Below are 21,968 nucleotides of genomic sequence, written 5' to 3'. Positions count from 1 at the left end.
GATCGTGACACCAAGGCATGACACATTTTTTTTTTAAATAACTTCTCTTCTTGTTTCTCTCCTCAGCATCCAGAAACCATGTGTTTGTACAGACGGGCGACTCTGTTAAGCTGGACTTAAATAAAACACTGCCTCAGTTTAAAAGATTTGTCTGGACAAATGATAAATCAAACTATGTTGTCAGATTTTCAAATCAATCTGGAGATTTCATACTTCACAGTTTATATAAGGACAGAGTGGATTTTAACAAGGAAACCCTCTCTCTAACACTGAAGAACATGCAGAAGACCGACAGTGGACTCTACACGGCAAAAACAATAGGACAAAAAGACACATTTGTTGCTGAACACAATGTATCAGTAATAGGTAATTGTTGGACAATTTTTAAGATCAGAATTTCAAGAGTATCTGCGTTATGATGTAGCAGAAACATGGAGGATATTGTTAGTTGTGCATCTACTTACAGAGTAAAGGTTTACAATGCATTTAAAAAAAAAAAATCAAGTAAATCTGCATTGGCAAAAATTATTATTATAACATGGAAATGGAAGCAAACACAATGTTTTACATCAACTAAAATATGATGTGATGTGATGCAGTGGTTGTTCTGGTGTGACGAGCAGAAGTCAGCTCACTTCATCTAAAAAGAATCCAAGTAAAGTGTCAAATAAAGTCTTCTCACTCAACATCAAGGGAGCAGAAAAGCATCAGAATACTTGTCTTTGTTGCATTGCATTGCTACAACATGCTCTTTATAAAGTAATTTAACCCATATCTTCATGCAAAATTTTCTTAAATATGTGTTTCAGATCCAGTGGATTCTCCTGTCCTGAACTGGAATGCCACCATGATCAATGTTAACTCCTGTATTGTGAATGTCTCGTGTAGTGGTTATGTCCTTACACTCAGCACCAGCTACCACACCAACAGCTGCATTGAAGAGCAAGTGACATCTACTGAAATGCAGACTCTAACCCTGTATAGAGAACATAGTTGTTTGTAACTATAGTAACCCAGTCAGCTGGAAGAATGACACCATAGAGATTAACCCCATTTGCACACCTCATGAGCAAACCTTAAGTAAATAACTTACATCATATAATTAATTTCTTAATACAATACTGAGATACACTCAATGATTGTTCTGATGGCTGTGGATGTTTATGTGATGTCTTGCATTTCAGTAGAGAATCCCAAAGAAAGCAACAGTCCTTTCAATTGGCACTTAATGATTGGCACAATCATCGCTGTTGTTCCAGTGGTGGTTTTAGCAGCAGTTTCTGTAATATGCTGCTCTTACAAGAAGCATAAAAAAGTTATTTTTGTCTTAATGAAAAAAAAAAAGGACTGTATCCTCGATTTATTCGAGGTACTCAAGTCACTGGCTGAAGGAATTCGCAAAGAACACAAACAAATAGTCACACTTACACTTTCTGTGATGACAATAATGATCAGTTGTTTCTTTAAAATAATACTATTCTAAATCTCTTAGGGGCCCAAGAAGAGAATCAAACAATTTATGCACAAGTTCAGGTAATAATCTTTTTGTGCAGCCATCTTAGATAATAAATGCTCTTAATTCAAGAATGAATTAATGAATTCTATCCCATAATTCTCCAGAATGTCAATTTATGCTGTAGAATTATTGGAAATACATACTACTAGCCATATTGTAAATGTAAATGTGCTTGTACAGAAGGATTTGTGGCTGTTTGATTGGATTGTTCCGCAGCCAAAGATTAAAGAGCAAAGACCCCTGGAGATGTTGGAGAAATCAGCGAATCCTCAAACTGTCTATGGGTTTACAGGAGAGCACAAACAAACTCACAATACCAGTCAGAACATGCCTAGTCCTGAGGTAAGAAAGAGAAGAAGACATTTACTTTCCTCATTGTGAAGACACTTAATACATGCTCATACAAAGCCTTGTGAAGACAGACAGAGAGATAGATGGAAAATATATGTAGCCTACTTAGTTTGTATTTACTGTATGTATATTCACAGATACGGGCACAGGTGCAAACAGAAAATCACCCCAGCACCACCTACAGTACAATAGGACAACACCAAAAAACATCATTTCCTACTGAAACAGGTGTGGCATAATGAGCTGAAAGCCCATTTGTCCGCATTCTAAGTTATGTGACGTCATTAATCTGCGCGTGTATTTAGGCTCCTTGCGTGTCTTCTGTGAATCCTCGCCTGTTTGCTTCATGCTGCACGCTGTACGTGTAGTACCCTCACCGCCTGATGAGGGGAGATATATGTATATATTAACACAGGACACGGAGCTGCTGCTGCTTCACTTATCAGAGTCTGTATTGTTTGAGCAGCGCCCGCGTGCCCCACCCCCTCCCCAAGCAGGCGAACACTCCCCAAGCAGGCGAACACTCCCAAAAGGTGAAAGCAATCAAATCATAGAACAATTGAGCAGGGAACATTAATCAACGAAATAAACACATTTAAATTCTCTTGTCATCCATATATCTTACATATAACATATTTACTACTATTTACTTATTTATTTACAAATGCTTATATACTTTTGTAACCACCACATTCTCCCCCTCAAAATAAGATGTCGTCCCGACATCGTTTAAGTAATCAGTTAGGCTACAGCAATGCTCAATTTAAAATATTTAACTCCACCCAGCAGTTGTTTTACGTAACATCAGATTTCACAACACTGTTACCAACATTTTCTTGCACAACATTCTTTTTTTTTTTCACAAGCAATCATTTGACAATACAAGAGTCCATATTACTTAATAGTCCAGAGGCACTTGTTCGTAAAAGTCCCATGGTTTAGTGTCGAAAAAAGAAAGTTCTTTTAAAACCACAGAGTCTCTTTTAGGGGGGAAAAAACAGTCCATTAATTTGCCCCGGCAAAAATGGCAGAAAGTCCTTAAAGCAAGAAAAAAAAGATTCAAAAAGTGTCAACAAGAAAGTCTCAAAGTGACTCAAAGTGTCCACAGTTTCAAGACCGCACAACAGTCCATTTTTTTAATATTTGGTAACAGTCCATTGTTTTTCTGTTTGCTCTTTTTTTTATATTTTTTTTTATAGTTTCACACTATGGGCAATAAACAGTCTCTGGGTAGTGTGGTGTATAGCGGTACTTCACCTTCAACACAGACCATACTGTAACTAGTGACGTGGGGGTTTCATGTGGTAGTGCATTTCAGGGTTAATAGCACATATATGAGGGCTGGGGGTAACAAAGTGGCGTTGCTAACCAGGGTGTCGCAGCAGTCATTCCACTAGAGGCATAGTGTGGGTAGTGGTTATTTCCCACCATTTGCACATTGTAGCATGATGGGATCCCAAAATTGTCATATGTAAACTTTTTGGGTGGCCGTCGCTTCCTCCTGGTGAATTGGTGCTCGTTGTCCTCCTCTGAGGTCCTGTACCTGGACTCAAGCGCTCCAGTTGTTTCGTCAACAGGTAAGTCTCGTTCCATTAGGTCCACAACTGGTTCGTTTTCATGACACTCTTGTCTTATTACAGGTGCAAGGGCTGGCTCTTGAAGATTTATTTCTGACTTGACCGAAGGTGACTGTGGGCATGGTTCTGACACTGGAAAGCTAGATAGCAGCTTACAAGGTACGGATTGTGGTAACGGATCCCTGTTTCCTTGGATATCACTGCTTTCTTGTGGTCTTTTCTCATAAGGCTCCACTCTGAAGTAGTACTCATCCTCTTCACTTTCATTATCACACTCTGGCTTACTTTCTCTCTCTCTGGTGGGCTGAGTTCTGCTTTTTCTTGGTTGCTGTCCTTGTTTTAGTTTAGTACTTTGAGCTGGTGTGATGTTAAGAGGTAGATGGTCACAGGAAAGAAGAAGATTGCGATGTAAAACTCTTGATCTACCTTTACTCTGCTCAGGTTTTACTTCATAGATTGGTGCATCATCTGCCACCTGGCGTGTGACAACGTGAACTTCATCCTCCCAGAAATTTCGCAGTTTCCCGGTCCCACCTCTTGGAGTCAAGTTTTTCACAAGGACCCTGCTTCCTGGGAACAGGTCTGTGCACCTCACTTTTTGGTCGTAATTCCTTTTGTTCCTTTCAGCACACTTGGTTGCCTGTTCTCTCGCTATCTCACAAGCTTCTTGCATCCCTTTCGTCCATCGTTCCATGTACTCACTGTAACTTTGAGAGTTGTTGTCGGTGTTGAGTCCGAAAAGAGCGTCGATGGGCAGCCTTGGCGAACGTCCGAACAGCAGATGGAAAGGGGAAAAGCCAGTCACGTCACATCGAGTACAGTTGTAGGAAAATATTAATTTGTTGAGTGCATCCTTCCAATTCGACTTTTGTCTTTCAGTCAGGGTTTTCAGCATCTGCAGTAATGTCCGGTTAAATCGTTCCACTTGCCCATTCCCCTGGGGGTGGTAGGGGGTGGTCCTTGAGCCGGCAACGCCGCTGTACTTTTTGAGTTGGGTGAGTAGCTGGTTTTCAAATTCTCCCCCTTGATCGTGGTGAATTCTAGATGGAAACCCAAACTTCAGGGCGAAATCATTGAATAACCGGTCAGCTACTGTTTTTGCAGATTTTGAGGTGGTGGCATATGCCTGGGCAAATCGAGTGAAGTGGTCGATGATTACCAAAATGTACTCATAGCCCCCTTTGCATTTGTCTAGATGGAGAAAGTCAATGGACACCAATTCAAATGGGTGGGTCGTTTTGATATTTTTAAGAGGCGCTCTTGTCTCACGACAGGGTTTTTTTTGTTTGATACAGCAGCAGGTACTCAGAACATAATTTTCAATGTCTTTCTGCATGTAGGGCCAGAAAAACCGATCCCTAATGAGGCTTGTGGTGCGATCAAGTCCCTGATGACCCATCTCATCATGCATCTCTCTCAGAACAGTTCTTTTGAATTGTGTTGGTAACACCAGCTGTTTTCTTTGTGACGTCTGGCGGAACAGGATGCCATGTTCATCTAGCTTCAGCTTCTCCCACTCTCTCAGAAGAACTTTGGCCGGTGAGTTGACTGAACGCCACTGCTGAGGAGGCCTGGATCCTGCTTGTAAGTGTTCAATGATTACTCCAATGTCCTTGTCATCCTTTTGTGCTTGTCTAATTTCTTCTTTTGACAGGGGTTTGAGGAGTCCATCATCTTCCTCCACACATACTGGAGCACTCTGAAAGGCCACAGCAAGGGACACATCTGGATCACGCTGAATCTCCACTGCTTGTACTACCGCTCCCACACAGTCAGATGAGAACTCCTCAGTACATTCTCTCATTGTCGTTTCCAGGTCGACTGGCATCCTGGAGAGTGAGTCTGCATCTATGTTTTCTCTACCGGGACGGTAGCGTATGGTAAAGTGGAAGTCTGCGAGCTCTGATACCCATCTACACCCGGTGGCGTTTAACTTTGCCGAGGTCAGGACATAGGTCAATGGGTTGTTGTCGCTGAACACTGTGAAGGTTGGTGCATAATACAGATAGTCTCTGAATTTTTCTGTTACAGCCCATTTCAGAGCTAAAAATTCCAATTTCCCACTGTGCAGGTGGTAATTTTTCTCTGCTGCTGTCAACGTTCGGGAGCCATAGGCAATTACTCTCAGCTTTCCCTTTTGATTCTGATATAAAATTGCTCCTAAACCTAGGTTGGATGCGTCCGTATGGAGTATGAATGGTTGGGAGAAGTCTGGAAACCCTAGAACTGGAGGTTGAACCAGGCAATCAATCAATTTCTCAAGTACCTCCTGATGGTGTTCTGTCCACTCAATCGATTTACTTGATGGTACCACATGATTCCGTTTGTTATTTCTTATGTTGTGCTTTCCTTTCCTCTGTGGCTCACCATCAGTGTTAGCTTTTAGCAGATCATAGAGGGGACTGGCAATCCGGGAGAAGTCTTTGAGGTATTGCCGATAATAGCTGAGCAGGCCAAGAATCTTGCGCAGCTCTCCTACTGTGCTCGGTTTCTTTTCCTTAAGTGCCGTTACAGCGACTGTGTCCGCGGGATCCATACTACTGCCTTCAGCTGAGACAATTCTTCCCAGGTAACGCACCTCCTTCTTAAAGAGCTCACATTTTTTAGGTTTTAACTTGACTCCATGGGATTGCAACCTTTTAAGCACTCTCCGTAATGCTTCCACCTGATCGTCGAAGGACTCAGTGAAGACCAGGATGTCATCTAAATAGGGTATGCAAATTTTATCTCTCAATCCTTCCAGGCATTCCTCCATGAACCGTTGGAACGCTGCAGGCGCATTCATAAGGCCGAAGGGGATACGGATCCATTCGTAGAGGCCCCATGGTGTGGTGAATCCAGTCAGATACCTGCTCTCTGGGGACATGAACCCTTGGTGGTATGCTTTTCCCTGGTCCAGTAGAGAGAACCATGCATTGCCCCCCAAGCCATCGAGGATATCCTGCACCCTGGGTATTGGCTGGCGATCAGGGATTGTTTTGCTTTTCAGGCCCCTATAGTCAATACACAGCCTGAGACTGCCATCTTTCTTTCGAACGCAGACAATTGGGGACGAGTAAGGGGAATGAGACTTGGTCACCCATCCTTGAGCGATCAGATTGTGTAAGTAGTCTTTCATTTCTTGGTATAATGGTTTAGGGACTGATGTGTATGTGCGGGCAACAGGGGTGTTATCGTTTAAATCAATGCTCAGTTGTAAACCTGGAACACAGCCAATATCATCATCTGACTTTGAGAAGGCATGACATTCCTCACGCAACATCTGCTTCACTTGATGTTGTTGGGGCAGAGTTAAGTGGCTCACATCAACTGGAGGGTCCCATGAATCCTGGCTGCCATCTCCACTAGTTGATTCTGGTGGAACCTGAACAACAGAGGCTGTGGCTGCACATGGTGGGTTTGCCGTTGGTAAGACAGACTTAACCGGCTGCAATGTTCCTAGCTCTGTTCTGCCGCTGAGTGTGATGTCATGGTCTGTTCCATTCTGCACACTGATTGTAATCACCGGGCGACCACCCCTTTTCAGAGTGAGGAGGGTATCAAAAAGTTCAAGGCCATCAGGATATGGTGGGTTGACATGTGGTTCAAACAGCAGCACACTATCTTGTTTCACGTGAGGCATTTTTACCAGACACTGAATTTGCATAATGGTGTGCTTTTCTATGTTCACAGGTTCCTTCCTGGTTCTTACTACGTACTCGCTGAGCCTCTCTGCAGTCACCAAATTGATGAAGGTATGTACACTTTTCTTCTTTATGCTAGGGAAAGCACTTCTGACAGTTCTGTACAAACAAGCATTAGTCACATCAAGGGATCCACTTTCGCTTCGTCTCATTATTTGTTCTATCACGTTATACCCGACGATAGGTCTGGGCAATTCTTGGTCCTTCAAAACAAGCACAGGAATGTTTAACTCTTTCTCATTGGTTACAGGGGATGCCAGCTTGAAAGTCAACTCCACCCATCCACTGTATGGCATGTTCGCTCCATTTGCTGCCACCAGGCGCAGACTGTCTGGCGCTTCGGTCGCCTCGGAAATATTTCTCAGTGTCACTTCAGGTCCATATTTGGCTTTCCACTCCTCATCTATAATGCATACTTGGGAGCCTGTATCCCATAATGCTTCAGTCTTTTTTCCCTGTAGATAACAGGTAACAAGGCACTGTTTTCCCACTAAGGACGTGATGGCAGAATGCTGGTTAACCTGACAAGGGGCAGTTAAAATACTATCCAGCGGCTGGGGCTCAATCTGCCTCTGATGGCCCATGCTACATTTCTCATTTTTCTGGGACCTCTCTGCCGCCCGGGTCACACCCTGTCCCTTGGAGGTAACCCGCTCCCGTTTAACGGAGCTCCACGCTGAGGCCTGGCACCTTTACTCTTACAGCCAGCTGAGAAATGCTTGCTGCTTCCACAGTGGTAACAATGGGTGCAAGGTTCTTCTGCGTTGCGCTGCTGGCAATGGAAACATTGTCTGGCCCGTGAGGGACGGGACTGGCGGAACTGATGGGGGTGCTGTCGTGGTGGCTCCATATACTGCTGTGGATAATACTGCGGTGCTGCAAAGCTTGACGGCTGAGTTACATAGTTGACGGACATGGGGTGCTGCTGAGGAGAAGGATACACATACGGCTGTCCATGGTGCGTCTCTATTATTGAATAATGCTGATGTGACTGGAGAGAATGTTCTGGTGGAACAGTGGACAACTGAACTGGGTTTGCCTGTCGGGGAGGTATTTTCTGTTCCCTCACCTGTTGTTGGCTTTGTGAGAACTGGTGTGGAGACATGTATGGGCTTCCCTGCCGTTGGTGTGTAGCCGTCTCGGGTTTCCAGGTCTGATGCTCTTGGACTTGGGTCCATCCTGATGTCTGTTGGGACACTGCTGATGCTGGGTCTTTGTCATAAACTGCAAAACACTGCTGAGGGACAGGTAAGGGCTGCTGGATGGACTCTTTAATCTGTATGATATCATCACTCAGGCATTTCAGTTGTGACATTAAATCGAACTTCGACTGTTTGGACTGAAGCTTTTGTTCAGGGGCAGGCTCATTCAACTGTACAGCATGAACAGTACCATTTTTTTCATATTTTCGCTTATTTTGTCTTTCAGATTCATTGGAACAAGCTACATTGAGTTTCTCCAGCAACACTTCGTCTGGGACAGCGGGATCTGAAAGGTATGGTTGAAGGTGGCTTTGGATGCGGTCGTTTTGTAATCCAGTCAAGACGGTGTGCAAGAACATATTCTGAACTAGGGCGGGATCATATTTCAATCCGGAGTCATCCTCCTGAGAAGCAAACAGAATTTTCTGTCTCAGATCAAGAGCTCGAATTAGGAAGCTTTGTGGGGTTTCTCTAGCGTGCTGAGCTTCTTTGGTGAGCTGCTTATATAATTCAGTCGCATTTTTCTCCTGATAATGAGAACGAAGTATCCGCCTTAGCGTCGGGAGTGTCAGCCCTGCCTTCCCCTCCAGATAGCTCCGCAGCTGAAGCCCTGGTGTGATAGCCCTGATGACAGAATCTACTATTTCCTGTTCTGCATAGCCCTTTTTAAGTCCACCTTCTATCTGACGTGCCAGACTGGAGAATGAGAGACGGTCCTTCTGCCCTAGATCTCCTATTAGACCAGAAATTTTGAAGTCTTTCTGCCATGTCGCGTTCACTTGTCTCTGATATGTGGGTGAAGAATAAGCTGGGTTCTGGGCTACATATGTCTGTCTGTCTGCTGTATTTTGTAATGCTGCGGGGCTAATAGACATGGTAGAAAACAATTCAGCTGTACTCTCTCCACTTTCTTGTATTGTTCTCTGGGCTGTGTTAACATCTCCAAGTTTAATTTCCTCCCTTTCAGGAGCATGACTTGTGATTCCCGTGAGCTGGATCAGTTTGTCATTAATTGTTAACAGTTCAGCCATACCGCCATCTTCTAACTCCTCTAGCTCAGCTCTTAGTAAATGGTTACTAAGGAGGCTCAACAGGAATAAACGAGTCACATTTGTCTCATCTTCTCGTGTTAGGTGAAGAGAGACACTGAGTTTTGTCAGTTTTTCCCGTGATAGTGTGCATAATTTCTCACAAATTTCCTCTTGAAGATGTTTAAACTCATCCATTTTTTTATTTTATTTTTTTTTTTGCTGCTGTGTAGACAGGCTTTTGAGGGTGTTTACCTTACTGACTTGACCTTGTGACAACTCCAAATGCACACACTGCTCAATCAGTCTTTACCACCACTCATCCGGAATATCTCACACTGCTGCTCATCTGGGTCACTAAGAAGGGGACGATGTTGCAAAATGGGCTCTACCGGTCAGGGAGTCACTCCATCGAACATCTATCCCAGCGGTGCCTCCAAAATGTAGTACCCTCACCGCCTGATGAGGGGAGATATATGTATATATTAACACAGGACACGGAGCTGCTGCTGCTTCACTTATCAGAGTCTGTATTGTTTGAGCAGCGCGCGCGTGCCCCACCCCCTCCCCAAGCAGGCGAACACTCCCCAAGCAGGCGAACACTCCCAAAAGGTGAAAGCAATCAAATCATAGAACAATTGAGCAGGGAACATTAATCAACGAAATAAACACATTTAAGGAATAAATTCTCTTGTCATCCATATATCTTACATATAACATATTTACTACTATTTACTTATTTATTTACAAATGCTTATATACTTTTGTAACCACCACATACGCTGCTGTGATCGCTCCCAGCGCGTTATTTGGGAACCCTCGCCTGTTTGCTGTACGCTGCTGTGACTGCTACTAGCACGCCGTTTGTGGACCCTCGTCTGTTTGCTTCTCGCTGTACGCGGCTGTGACCGTTCCGGGCGGACAACAATTTCCCATTTTGTTTCATTATAAACGTGGTTTTGGCTTCATTCGGATGGCTGTTGTGCGGGCGTCTGTGGACTTCAGGTGCGGGTATGACAGGTTTTAACTTATTGTCGATGCCTTGTTAAAGTGTAGCAACTGGTTAGAGGGCAACTCTCCTGCATTTGTTTTGTTAGTTCGTGATTTGGTGTGAATGACGACTGTATTAAACTATTGAGGGGATGTCCTTTTGGGTGCCTGGCTTCGCAGCTACGGTAGGTCACCATCTAATTTCTCCTTTTAAATTTTATATGTGCATATATATTGTCGTAATCATTTGTGTGAATTCCAGGAGAACTGCAGTTTGTGCAGCGTCATCGCTGTTTTGTCATAGGCCATATTGAGACTGCTGTGATACAATGTTTTGATCCTGCTGTGCTTTATTACATCTTTATATTTTCTGCTCACACACACTTCCTTAGTGGATATTTTGCCCATATTAAGATCTCAAATTGTTTTTTTTCTGTTTTGATATTTTGTTAGGCAGAAGGAGTAATTTATGCTTTTCATAAGTGTGGGTTTTCTTTCTTTTGTGTAATTTTTCATGTCTTAAATTGTATTTTTGTGGTAAATATAATATTTGTGAATTGATTTATTTTGTATATTGTTTATTCATTTGAAGTGGTTGATTTATGTGTAAAACATAAATACTTTTTTTTTGTTTGTTGATTTTGGTAAAGACTGGTGAATTTGTTTACTTTATTTCTTTATTTGATTGGGCCTATTAAGGTTGAATGTCAAGGCCTGTAGGTGGGTGAGTCTTTGCCATCCACCTGTTAGCTTGTATAACCTTTTTCTAAAATTTTCTTCTGTGTGGTATGTGTGTGGTGTGGAGTTTTTTTTTTTCAGGAGCTGCGGCCTTTTTGGCTTAGGAAATTGATCGTTTCCCTCCTATCTTTGGTGGTGGTGTCTACAACGTGTGCCGTGACTGATCATTTCACTGGGGCTCTTTGTGCTGTGAGAGAGTGTATGAGGGGAACATGCATATCTCTTGCAAGGCCGCAGCTTCCTCTCTGTGAACATTGTATTTGACTGCTTGAGGCTTGTCTTATTTTTGTGTATGGGTTTTATTATAAATTATAATAAACTTTTTTTGTAATTTTGTATAAATACCTGTGTCTCCATGCTTTTGTCTTTAGTGGGGAACCTGTGCGCGGATAATATTCTCTGGGCGAAATTCCCAGGCGTAGTCTAAACTAGAACATATAACATATATATATATAGTGTCCTTTGTCCCTGTGGTTGCCACACAGGCAATACAATTTATTCAATAGTGTGAATCCTCACAAGGGAGACAACTTGGAATTTCATAACTGAGGATGAATATGTAAAAATGTGGCTGCAAACAGTAGATTCAGTGTTTATCAATAGAAATCTTAAAATAATATACACTCACCTAAAGGATTATTAGGAACACCATACTAATACTGTGTTTGACCCCCTTTCGACCTTCAGAACTGCCTTAATTCTACGTAGCATTGATTCAACAAGGTGCTGTAAGCAATCTTTAGAAATGTTGGCCCATATTGATAGAATAGCATCTTGCAGTTGATGAAGATTTGTGGGATGCACATCCAGGGCACGAAGCTCCCGTTCCACCACATCCCAAAGATGCTCTATTGGGTTGAGATCTGGTGACTGTGGGGGCCATTTTAGTACAGTGAACTCATTGTCATGTTCAAGAAACCAATTTGAAATGATTCGAGCTTTGTAACATGGTGCATTATTATGCTGGAAATAGCCATCAGAGGATGTGGTCATAAACATAAAGGGATGGACATGGTCAGAAACAATGCTCAGGTAGGCCGTGGCATTTAAACGATGCCCAATTGGCACTAAGGGGCCTAAAGTGTGCCAAGAAAACATCCCCCACACCATTACACCACCACCACCAGCCTGCACAGTGGTAACAAGGTATGATGGATCCATGTTCTCATTCTGTTTACGCCAAATTCTGACTCTGCCATCTGAATGTCTCAAAATCGAGACTCTTCAGACCAGTGGCGGCTCCAGACAATTTTGATTGGGGGGGCAATGGGGGGTCCTGGTCATTTCAAGAGGGGGTCTCATGAAAACCAACAAAAAATACAGTCGACACGGCTAATAACTGCATATTACTGCTACTAAACAACAAAAACAACAGAGCATATAAACTACTTTGTTTTTAATTAATTAATCAATTGCAGTTTGCAAACAATATGCTCGAACTTTAATTGCCATAGCCATACCCATGACAGAAAACATATTTACAAAATAGTAGGCCTATCTATTCTCTATGGAAGCTTGCTTCCGCCACTGAATAATAAATAAATAATAATAATTGCGACTTTTTCTCTCACAATTTTGACTGTTTTTCTCACAATTGCGATTTATCAAGTCAGAATTGTGACTTTTTTTCTAAGAATTGCGAAATATGAAGTCAGAATTGTGTGATATAAAGTCGTAATTCTGAAAAATAAAGTCGCAATTGGGAGATATAAAGTCAGTTGTGATATATTTACTATTCTGAGGTAAAAAAAAAAAGTCCCTTTTTTTCCCTTAGAATTGGACTTTATATCTCACAACTGTGAGTTTATATCTCACAATTCTGAGAAAATATGTCAGAATTGCGAGATATAAACTCGCAATTATGTGTTATAAAGCCAGAATTGCGTGACATAAAGTCGCAATTGTGAGAAAAAAAAATCAGAATTCTGACTTTAAGACGCAATTGTGACTTTATTTCATGCAATTCTGACTTTATATCTCGCAATTCTGATTTTTCAACACGCACCTGCGACTTTATTTCATGCAATTCTGACTTTATATTTTGCAATTCTGAGAAATAAAGACAGAATTGCGAAATGTAAACTCGCAATTGTGAGATAAAAAGTTGCAATTATCTTTTAAAATGTTTTATTCTGTGGCGGAAACAAGCTTCCATAATTCTCATAATCTCACCACCTTTTGATTGCCCTATTTCTGTCCAGTTTCCCCCTGGCATCTTCTCTGCTCCTCTTTTGTCCAGCAAAGCGATCCATTTTTAGCTTCAAGCTATAGCTGTAGCAGCTCTTGCGGGCTCGCGGCAGCGCCTTGAACGCAATGACGCAAGGCGCAACGACGTTCATGGGGCGTCGCAGTGATTCTTATGTTTATATTTTTTTATATGTCGAATAAATTATTAATTATTATTGTTCTGCTTAGTTTGAAGAGAAACATTTTTAAATCTTTATCCAGGGTATATATATTTTTTAATCAAGGCCGGGGGTGGGGGGTCAAATGGGGGGGCAAGGCGTTTTTTGGGAGGGTCTTGAGACCCCCCAAGACCCCCCCTGGCACCGCCGGTGCATCAGACCAGGCAACATTTTTCCAGTCTTCAACTGTCCAATTTTGGTGAGCTCGTGCAAATTGTAGCCTCTTTTTCCTATTTGTAGTGGAGATGAGTGGTACCCAGTGGGGTCTTCTGCTGTTGTAGCCCATCCGCCTCAAGGTTGTGCGTGTTGTGGCTTCACAAATGCTTTGCTGCATACCTCGGTTGTAACGAGTGGTTATTTCAGTCAAAGTTGCTCTTCTATCAGCTTGAATCAGTCGGCCCATTCTCCTCTGACCTCTAGCATCAACAAGGCATTTTCGCCCACAGGACTGCCGCATACTGGATGTTTTTCCCTTTTCACACCATTCTTTGTAAACCCTAGAAATGGTTGTGCGTGAAATTCCCAGTAACTGAGCAGATTGTGAAATACTCAGACCGGCCCGTCTGGCACCAACAACCATGCCACGCTCAAAATTGCTTAAATCATCTTTCTTTCCCATTCTGACATTCAGTTTGGAGTTCAGGAGATTGTCTTGACCAGGACCACACCCCTAAATGCATTGAAGCAACTGCCATGTGATTGGTTGATTAGATAATTGCATTAATGAGAAATTGAACAGGTGTTCCTAATAATCCTTTAGGTGAGTGTATTAACACATTTTAAACTTGCTATGCAGAATGTAAGTCAATAGTATGAGTGATACTTGTATTGTTGTAGTTGCCTGATTGTCATTAAAGTGTTTGTTTCATTAACTGTGTTCTGACTTATTTTTGCACTGACACAGCTCATAATATTAACTGGATTTATCATGTCTCTCTCTTGAGAAACATTTCTTTGTATATTAAAGGAGTGTTCCAGGTTAAATGTGATTTTGGCACGATTAACAGTATTTTGTCTCAATTGCAAAGGAGAAGATTTTCAGTCATATTTTTCACAAAACAGACAAAAACAAAACTCATAAAAGTAATGACAGAATTGTACTTGTGTACACAATTTATACAGTAAAGTATAATTACAATTGATATGAATGTCCAATAGCAATATAAATTTGTTATTGTACATTGTTATTGTGGAAACAAAGTATTAAATGTTTGTTAATGATATTTAGAACACATTAAGCTTTAGTTTTTGGTACTAAAGCTGGGACTCTTAAAGTGAAAACGATGGTCAGGTGACATATACTGTATATCATTAATTCAATATGACAAAATGGCTGTAATTGACTAATGGAGACATTACAGTATCTTTAAATAAATTAAAGACTATATGGCCCCGTTTCCAACTGGTTAAGATGCCTTTTTTGGAGGTTTGATTACAAGTGGTCAGCGATAAATGCAGGTGGAAACTGGGTAAAAAAATAAAAAATATATATTTTAAAGGAACTCAGATCAGCTGATTTGAAGCATCATCTACAGTCTGATTTGGTTTAGCATTTTGGAAAGAAAAAAGGCCAATAGAAAAGTGAAAATAGGTCTGAGAAAAGATCTAAATTTGTTTGCAGATGTTTGCAGATTGTAACCTGCTATATATGGAATGTCTTTAAAGTTTTTGTAAAAAACAATTAAAAACCTCCTGAGCAACACACACACACACACACACACGCACACGCACACACGCACACGGTCCAGCATATAATGAGATGGAGATATGTTCGTTAAATGAGAATTCAAAATGTGCTTACACTGTTCAAAACAGGACTTCTGAGGAACTCTCCATTTCCGTTATAGTCTCAGCAGCAGACATTTTCAGTTCTGTTTTTAATCTTTTCATTTTGTGAAGATGGCAGTACATCACCTACTCACATTTCTTATTTCTCTTCTGACCTTTAAAACAGGTAAAAACACATTCATTATGTTGATTGGTTAAAGGTTGTTGTGACTGCATATACTGTCATTGCACATTTTATAGCCTATATTTTTTTTATACAATTATAAAATTTAAACTTATTTAGCTAAATCTCAGTTTTTGATTATTCATTTGTAAAAATATTCTGAAAGAAATTTACTATACACTCTCATGGTTTTAAGTAAAAAAAAAAAGAAAAAGTTTTTACTACTAACTAAAATAGAAAAAATCTTCCCTTTTTCTCCCTTTTTTGCCATGCTTGGAAAATACAGATACACCACCATCTAGCAATTAATGAAATGTAGAACGATTGTGCCAGTGTTAAAGTCTTTCGACTTTTTCAGTACTGAGGAGTCACAAAACTTTTTTAAATGTGACAGAAGTTTATCATTCCTTTTTATTTTTGACCTCTATTACAAGCAATGATTTGTTTGTAATTATTTTAATTATAAGTGTAACGATAGGTAATTATAGGTGTAAAGAGTGTTGTGTAAGTGTGTGATGGTTAGTCACAAAATGTTTGGCAGTTCTGATTATGAAACTTAACAATAATGTAATATCATATTAAAGCATGTAGCATGGATGCATACTGAGACATGCATCTCAGTGTATCATGCAAATGGGGGAATTTCTTATATTTAAAAGCATTTTCCTCATATCAGTGATAACACAACAATTCTTTTTACTCAGTAAGAAGTTGTGAATTTAACTGTTCTACTATGTTATTTTGATGTCCAATAAACTGACATCCGTAGGCAGTCAGCTCTACCAAACCAACTACGTCACTATGAGAGCCAAAGGAATTACTTTTGAAACAATGGGCTCTCTAGATTGTTTAAACCAAAACATGGCGCAATCAGACTATAGTTTATTTAGGTAATCAGAAACAAATATCTCCAAATATGTGCATTATAGCTGTATTACATGTTTATTATGCTATTCTCTCTTGAAGAAAAGTTTTATTAAATGTCAAACATATTTTTTATTTGATCATGCCCATTTCAGGAAAAATGTACAATGGGTCTTTCACTAGCCACACTCAGAAACAATACTGTATCTCTCTCTCTCCTCAGGGTTCAGTGCTGAGATCTCTGTGTTTGTGCAGACGGGAGATTCTGTTCAACTGGATATACAGACACAAGAACTACCAGAGTTTGATGATTTATCCTGGATAAATGATAAATCAGAGATTATAGTTAAATATACAGTTGAATCTAAAAAAGTAAAACTTCACTCTTCCTACAAGGACAGAGTGGATTTCAATAATGAAACCTTCTCTCTCACACTGAAGAACATGCAGAAGACAGACACTGGACTCTATACAGCAAAGACAAGAGGAGAATTAGAGAAAAATATTGTTGTATACAGAGTATCTGTTATAGGTGAGTGTGATTTTGCTTGGTGTTTTCAGATCATAAGACTCATTTATGTTCAGTCTTTTATTCTTTGGACTGTTGTACAATACAAGTAGTGAAAGAGAGAGTATAGAGGGATACAAACTGTCACTTTTGAGTGATTTATGACCCTCTAAGCCCCGCCCCCTTTTTGACCGTGGGAATTTCCCACGCTAGCTCCTCCCACTTATGGACTGTACAGTATACCGTGGGAAAATCGGACTTGTGGCACGCCTCCTTATGGGTTGAACATCTGAAGCGTGGGAAAATCTCCCATGCTCAGTAGTTCTAAACGGGTGTATATTAAAACTTTTTAAGAAATGTACAATAAAGACATAGCCAGAGATGAGATCAGTGTTTTTTATTTATTAAAGAAGACATATGTACATTTAAAACATCAATGAAATAAGTTAAAATTACATTTTTCTCTAAAAGAGTTATTTCAAGATGTTATTTCAAGATTAAAACATTAAAACAACTTTTTCATTTACAAAAAGATCATTTTTCTCTAAAAAAGAGCTATTAAAAACATAAAAAAAAAGATCATTTTTAAAATGTTGATTTGTAAGCATTTAACTTTCACATAGTATTTTGTAAAACTTTTACATAAAACACAGTTTAAAAAGCCTTGCGTTTTTACATACCATTTGTTAAAGACTCGGGGGTTTAAAGACAAAAGTGTTTTCCTTGTGTAATTTTTCTGGAGCAAAGTGAAAAAATGTCCACACACGCCGAAGATTTGTCAGGAGTGACATTTTCTGAAGGTTACAGAGAGACACAGTCAGACTCCGCCTCTACCCCCACCCACAACAGATGTCACCGTGGAAATTCCCACAGTCCCTTCAAGCTCCCAAATAGAAAAAGCGACCGGTCACTTCAGAGTCCAAGCTGGAAATGACCAGAGAATCATGGTGCAACGGCTCGAAGAGACCACACCCCCTAACACACCCCTCTCAAAAGTGAGTGGTCAATTTCGATTTAAGGGTGTGTGTAAAAAATGACATCACTCACGGGAATCCCCCCCTCCCACAACGTCACAGTCACATGAGATGTTTAAAAAGGAGCGCAAACATGACAAGAGATACTTGTGATTTTACAAAACAAATCTGCAATGGCAACGGCTGCAACCCCGAAAACACCTGAAAAAAGCATCGATGTAGCTATGGATGATTTGACTCTAGCTCCACGAAAAAAACGGGAAACGCATGGCCCCTGCTTAACGCGATTTCTTCACGAGCCGGCGGATCGTGTGGAATATACATTCCACCTATCTGAAGGACGTGCGTGTACGTATGTTTATGACAAAATCAACAGAGAAGTCAGTCTGGTTAACGTGGATAATGACGAGAGATTCACCATGAATGCCACGAATGATCCGGACTTAATATTCACAGAAAGAGATTGGATTTTATTCTACACAAAAGTATGGAGAGATTTGAATGAAGGGATGGATACACCTCTTTTTATCGGTGAGTGGAGTGGATTAACCATGGGTACAAGATACCGGATTTTAGCGGACCAAATACATAAGCACTCAGAAGACTATATTTTCATACTTTGTAGTGATTTTGGCAAGATTGCAGAATACTCATGGCCAATTTGTGAAAAAGATCATTTAGAATTATATGATCTGAAATTCATGTTCCAATGGAAGGATCTAGCTGTGTTGGAAAATATTTTTTCCAAGATCAATCAGCTTTTCCAGTGGACTAATGCGTATGAACGCTACGCCAACATTAAAGTGAAACTTTTCCACCCCGAGTGGGCGGTCCCCGAGAGACGCGGATCTTATATAACCCCGCCCACTCTCTACAAGCATTAAAAGACGGGCTCTTGAAAGGTCACCTCATTCACGCACCATGTCTCAAGGAACTGACTCTTCATCATCATCTCAACTAATTGGAACTACTGATGGATTTACAACAAACGGATTAATGACTATGGCAAATGGATTACCTCAGAAAAGCATCGATTGGATAAATAATTTCTGTACAGAACTTGGTTATCACAATCTGGCTTTCCTCACAAACTACGGAGTTGCAACACCTGCCGCAGACGCTGAAACCCCTGACACAACTGTCGATGAGACGGACGGATGCCTAGGGGATACAGGTCACCGGATTATCAAAGCTATTTTGGCGGTTATTCTGGAAATTTTGGTCGACAAGCGGATGAAAAAGAATTGCGACGGCTGCATGGTGGACCATTCATCTCAGACAAGACACAGTTGCTTGTTTGAACCTTCTGCCTATTATTTTTACGGATGTTTTGAAGAAATCAGTGTGGAGCTTCTCACCCCGGAGTTAAAAAACATATTGGCTCAGGCCTTGAGTCAGTACGGAGGCAGGCCTCATCTCCAGAGGATCGAGGGAGCTGTTGAGGCAATTTTATACGGCCTCAAAGATGAGATGTACATAGTGGAACAATTATCTTTAATCCGTGAGAAATTAATCGACGAATCATGCGAGGAGATAATTTACACGGCTGTGGATAAATGGAAACTTGCCGTATCTGAAGATCCGGAGATCACACAGGTTTAAAAATGGGGAACTTCTGCTCTACCTCACGGATTACAAAATATTTCTTTAAATCACGTGTTAAATGTGGAATATCTAGCCTGCTCCATAAGATTATCCTGAATAATAGGACTACAAATATCGACGTGAGTCCGGATGAAAAACGACTAATGGAATTAATGAAAGACGTACGTGGATTATCGGACGAATGGAATCATATGGTAAACATGTCTGTCACCTGCGACAACATACCATCTGCTGTTATCAAAAACATTCTCGATCTAATGTCTGATGATCAGAACTCTCTTTTTAGAATAGGAAATATATTATGTATTTGTACGTATGTAACTGATGTCTGTAGTTTGCTAAGTAACGAAAAACGTGATGTATGTAATATTATTGATTTTTTAGTCGAATACATTATGGAGAAGAATTTTGAAATGTCTGTGAAATTTTATTTCTTGTTTGTGTGATATAATTCACATTACACATTACACATTACACATGTTTGTAACTTTCTAATAAAATCATTTTTGTTGTTTGCAATGTTTTTTTTTTTGTAACGTTATATTGTAAAATAAAAAATGTTTTGTAACTTTTATGTTGTGAAATAAAAAAAAATTATGTAACTTTTACATTGTGAAATAAAAAAATGTTTTGTAACGTTATATTGTAAAATAAAAATGTTTCTGACTTTTATATTGTGAAAAAATAAATAAAATAAATAAATACTGAACAAATTTGCAACTCGAATCATTATGACTGAAATCTCACAGCGTTGACATGGCAGAACTAATGAAAAAGATATACTATGACCCCTCGAGCTCTGGAGCTTTTGGGGGTAAAGATAGATTAAAACAAGCTGTATTAGAACAACACGGTGTAAGACTATCTGATAATGAAGTGTCCAATTGGCTCGCTAGTCAGGACACATACACTCTTCATAGAACTGCGCCAATAAATTATAAGCGGAACCGCGTAGTGGTGTATGGGAAAGACCAACAATTTCAGGCCGATTTAGTCGATATGTCCGCATACGCAAAAGAGAACGACAATATCAAGTTTATAATTACCATTATAGACGTCTTTAGCAAGTACGCGTGGACACGGGTGTTGCGAAATAAATCCGCGTGTGAAGTAACTAAAGCATTTTTGTCAGTTTTGAAAGAGGGGCGAATTCCCGTCAAGTTACAGACAGATAAGGGTACAGAGTTTTTCAACAAGCCTTTTCAACAGATGATGAAAAAATATAATATAACACATTTTTCAACAGCTTCTGAATTAAAAGCGAGTGTAATCGAAAGGTTTAATAAAACTTTAAAAGGACGAATGTGGCGCTATCTTACATCGATAAATTCCAGACGCTACTGTGATATTCTGCAAGATTTGACAGAGGGGTATAACTCCAGTTACCACAAGTCCATTAAAATGAGGCCGTTGGATGTAAATAAAGAAAACGAATCCATGGTATTCAGAAATTTATACGGAAAAATGCGTAAAGAGACACCCGTCTTTAAATTCTCAGTGGGTGATGTGGTCAGAATATCTAAAGTCCGGAATATATTTGCCAAAGGCTACGAGCAGAATTATACCGAAGAATATTTTACAATAGCATCTTGTATACCCAGGGAGGTACCTGTGTATAAACTACAGGACTATGATGGAGAGATAATACAGGGCTTTTTCTACGAAAAAGAACTCCAAAAAATTATTGTGAGTGATGATAAATCATTTAAGGTCGAAAAAATTCTCGATAAAAAGCGACGTGGAAAAACCATGTACGTTTTGGTGAAATGGTTTGGATGGCCAATGAAATTCAATAGCTGGATTCCTGAAAAACAGGTGATAGATCTTCACTCTCCTTTAAAACCCTAGGGAGAGTCGCTCGCGTTCTCATTCAATCAAAAACATGTCAGAGGAGGAGGGGTTTTACGTCACCCTACCGTGTAATGCATCAGCTCATGTTTACCCTGAAAATCAGATAGCTAATTACAGAACTAGACTGGCAAGAGCAATACATTTAAAAGGATTATGGGAAGTGGCGTTGGTCGAGTTCCACTATCCAAAAACATGGCATACTTTCAACGAGGAAGACGCTACTTTTATTATTGAATGCGAGCAATGTTTGAATGACGATGAACATAGTCAAGTGCGAGGGGATCTTAATATTCAAACATTCAGGAAAGCCCAAAAAATATCTACGAATCATAATACTATAAAACACGGGTATTTTGAGGATATTTCAGTATTACTCAAGGAAATAAACGCAACTCTTCCACCTCGGGTGCAGCTCAGGTACGATAATATAAAAAATAAGATATCTCTGAAATCAAATCAGAGAGCATCGCTAACTTTTTACGGAAAGCTGGCCATTATTCTAGGATTAAAACCAGGCGTTCCTATAGAAAATGTAAACAGTTCGGATGAACACGAAGACGTGCGCACATACGCACCACACCAGGCCGATATAAGCGGCGGATTTTACACTCTATTTGTATACATAGATATAATAGAATATCAAGCAGTCGGTGACGCGTATGTTCCATTATTAGAGACGATACATATCGAACCGACCACCAACAAAGCAGTCTGTGTCAGGCACA

The 21,968-nt window shown here is 40.3% G+C and overlaps 1 long non-coding RNA gene across 1 annotated transcript; it reads left to right on the top strand.

Moving 5' to 3' along the window:
• The first annotated feature begins 1,421 nt into the window (after positions 1-1,421).
• Positions 1,422-11,662, top strand: LOC311085974. The gene is made up of 4 exons (XR_014606982.1): positions 1,422-1,533; positions 1,733-1,858; positions 2,005-2,095; positions 11,571-11,662. It is a non-coding gene; the product is annotated as an uncharacterized lncRNA (long non-coding RNA).
• Positions 11,663-21,968: the final 10,306 nt, after the last annotated feature.

Source organism: Abramis brama, assembly GCF_963993115.1.
Source record: "Abramis brama genome assembly, chromosome: 7".
Lineage (NCBI taxonomy): Eukaryota > Metazoa > Chordata > Actinopteri > Cypriniformes > Leuciscidae > Abramis > Abramis brama.
The sequence above is the reverse complement of the archived record's forward strand: the minus strand, read 5'-3'. Positions and strand labels throughout refer to the sequence as shown.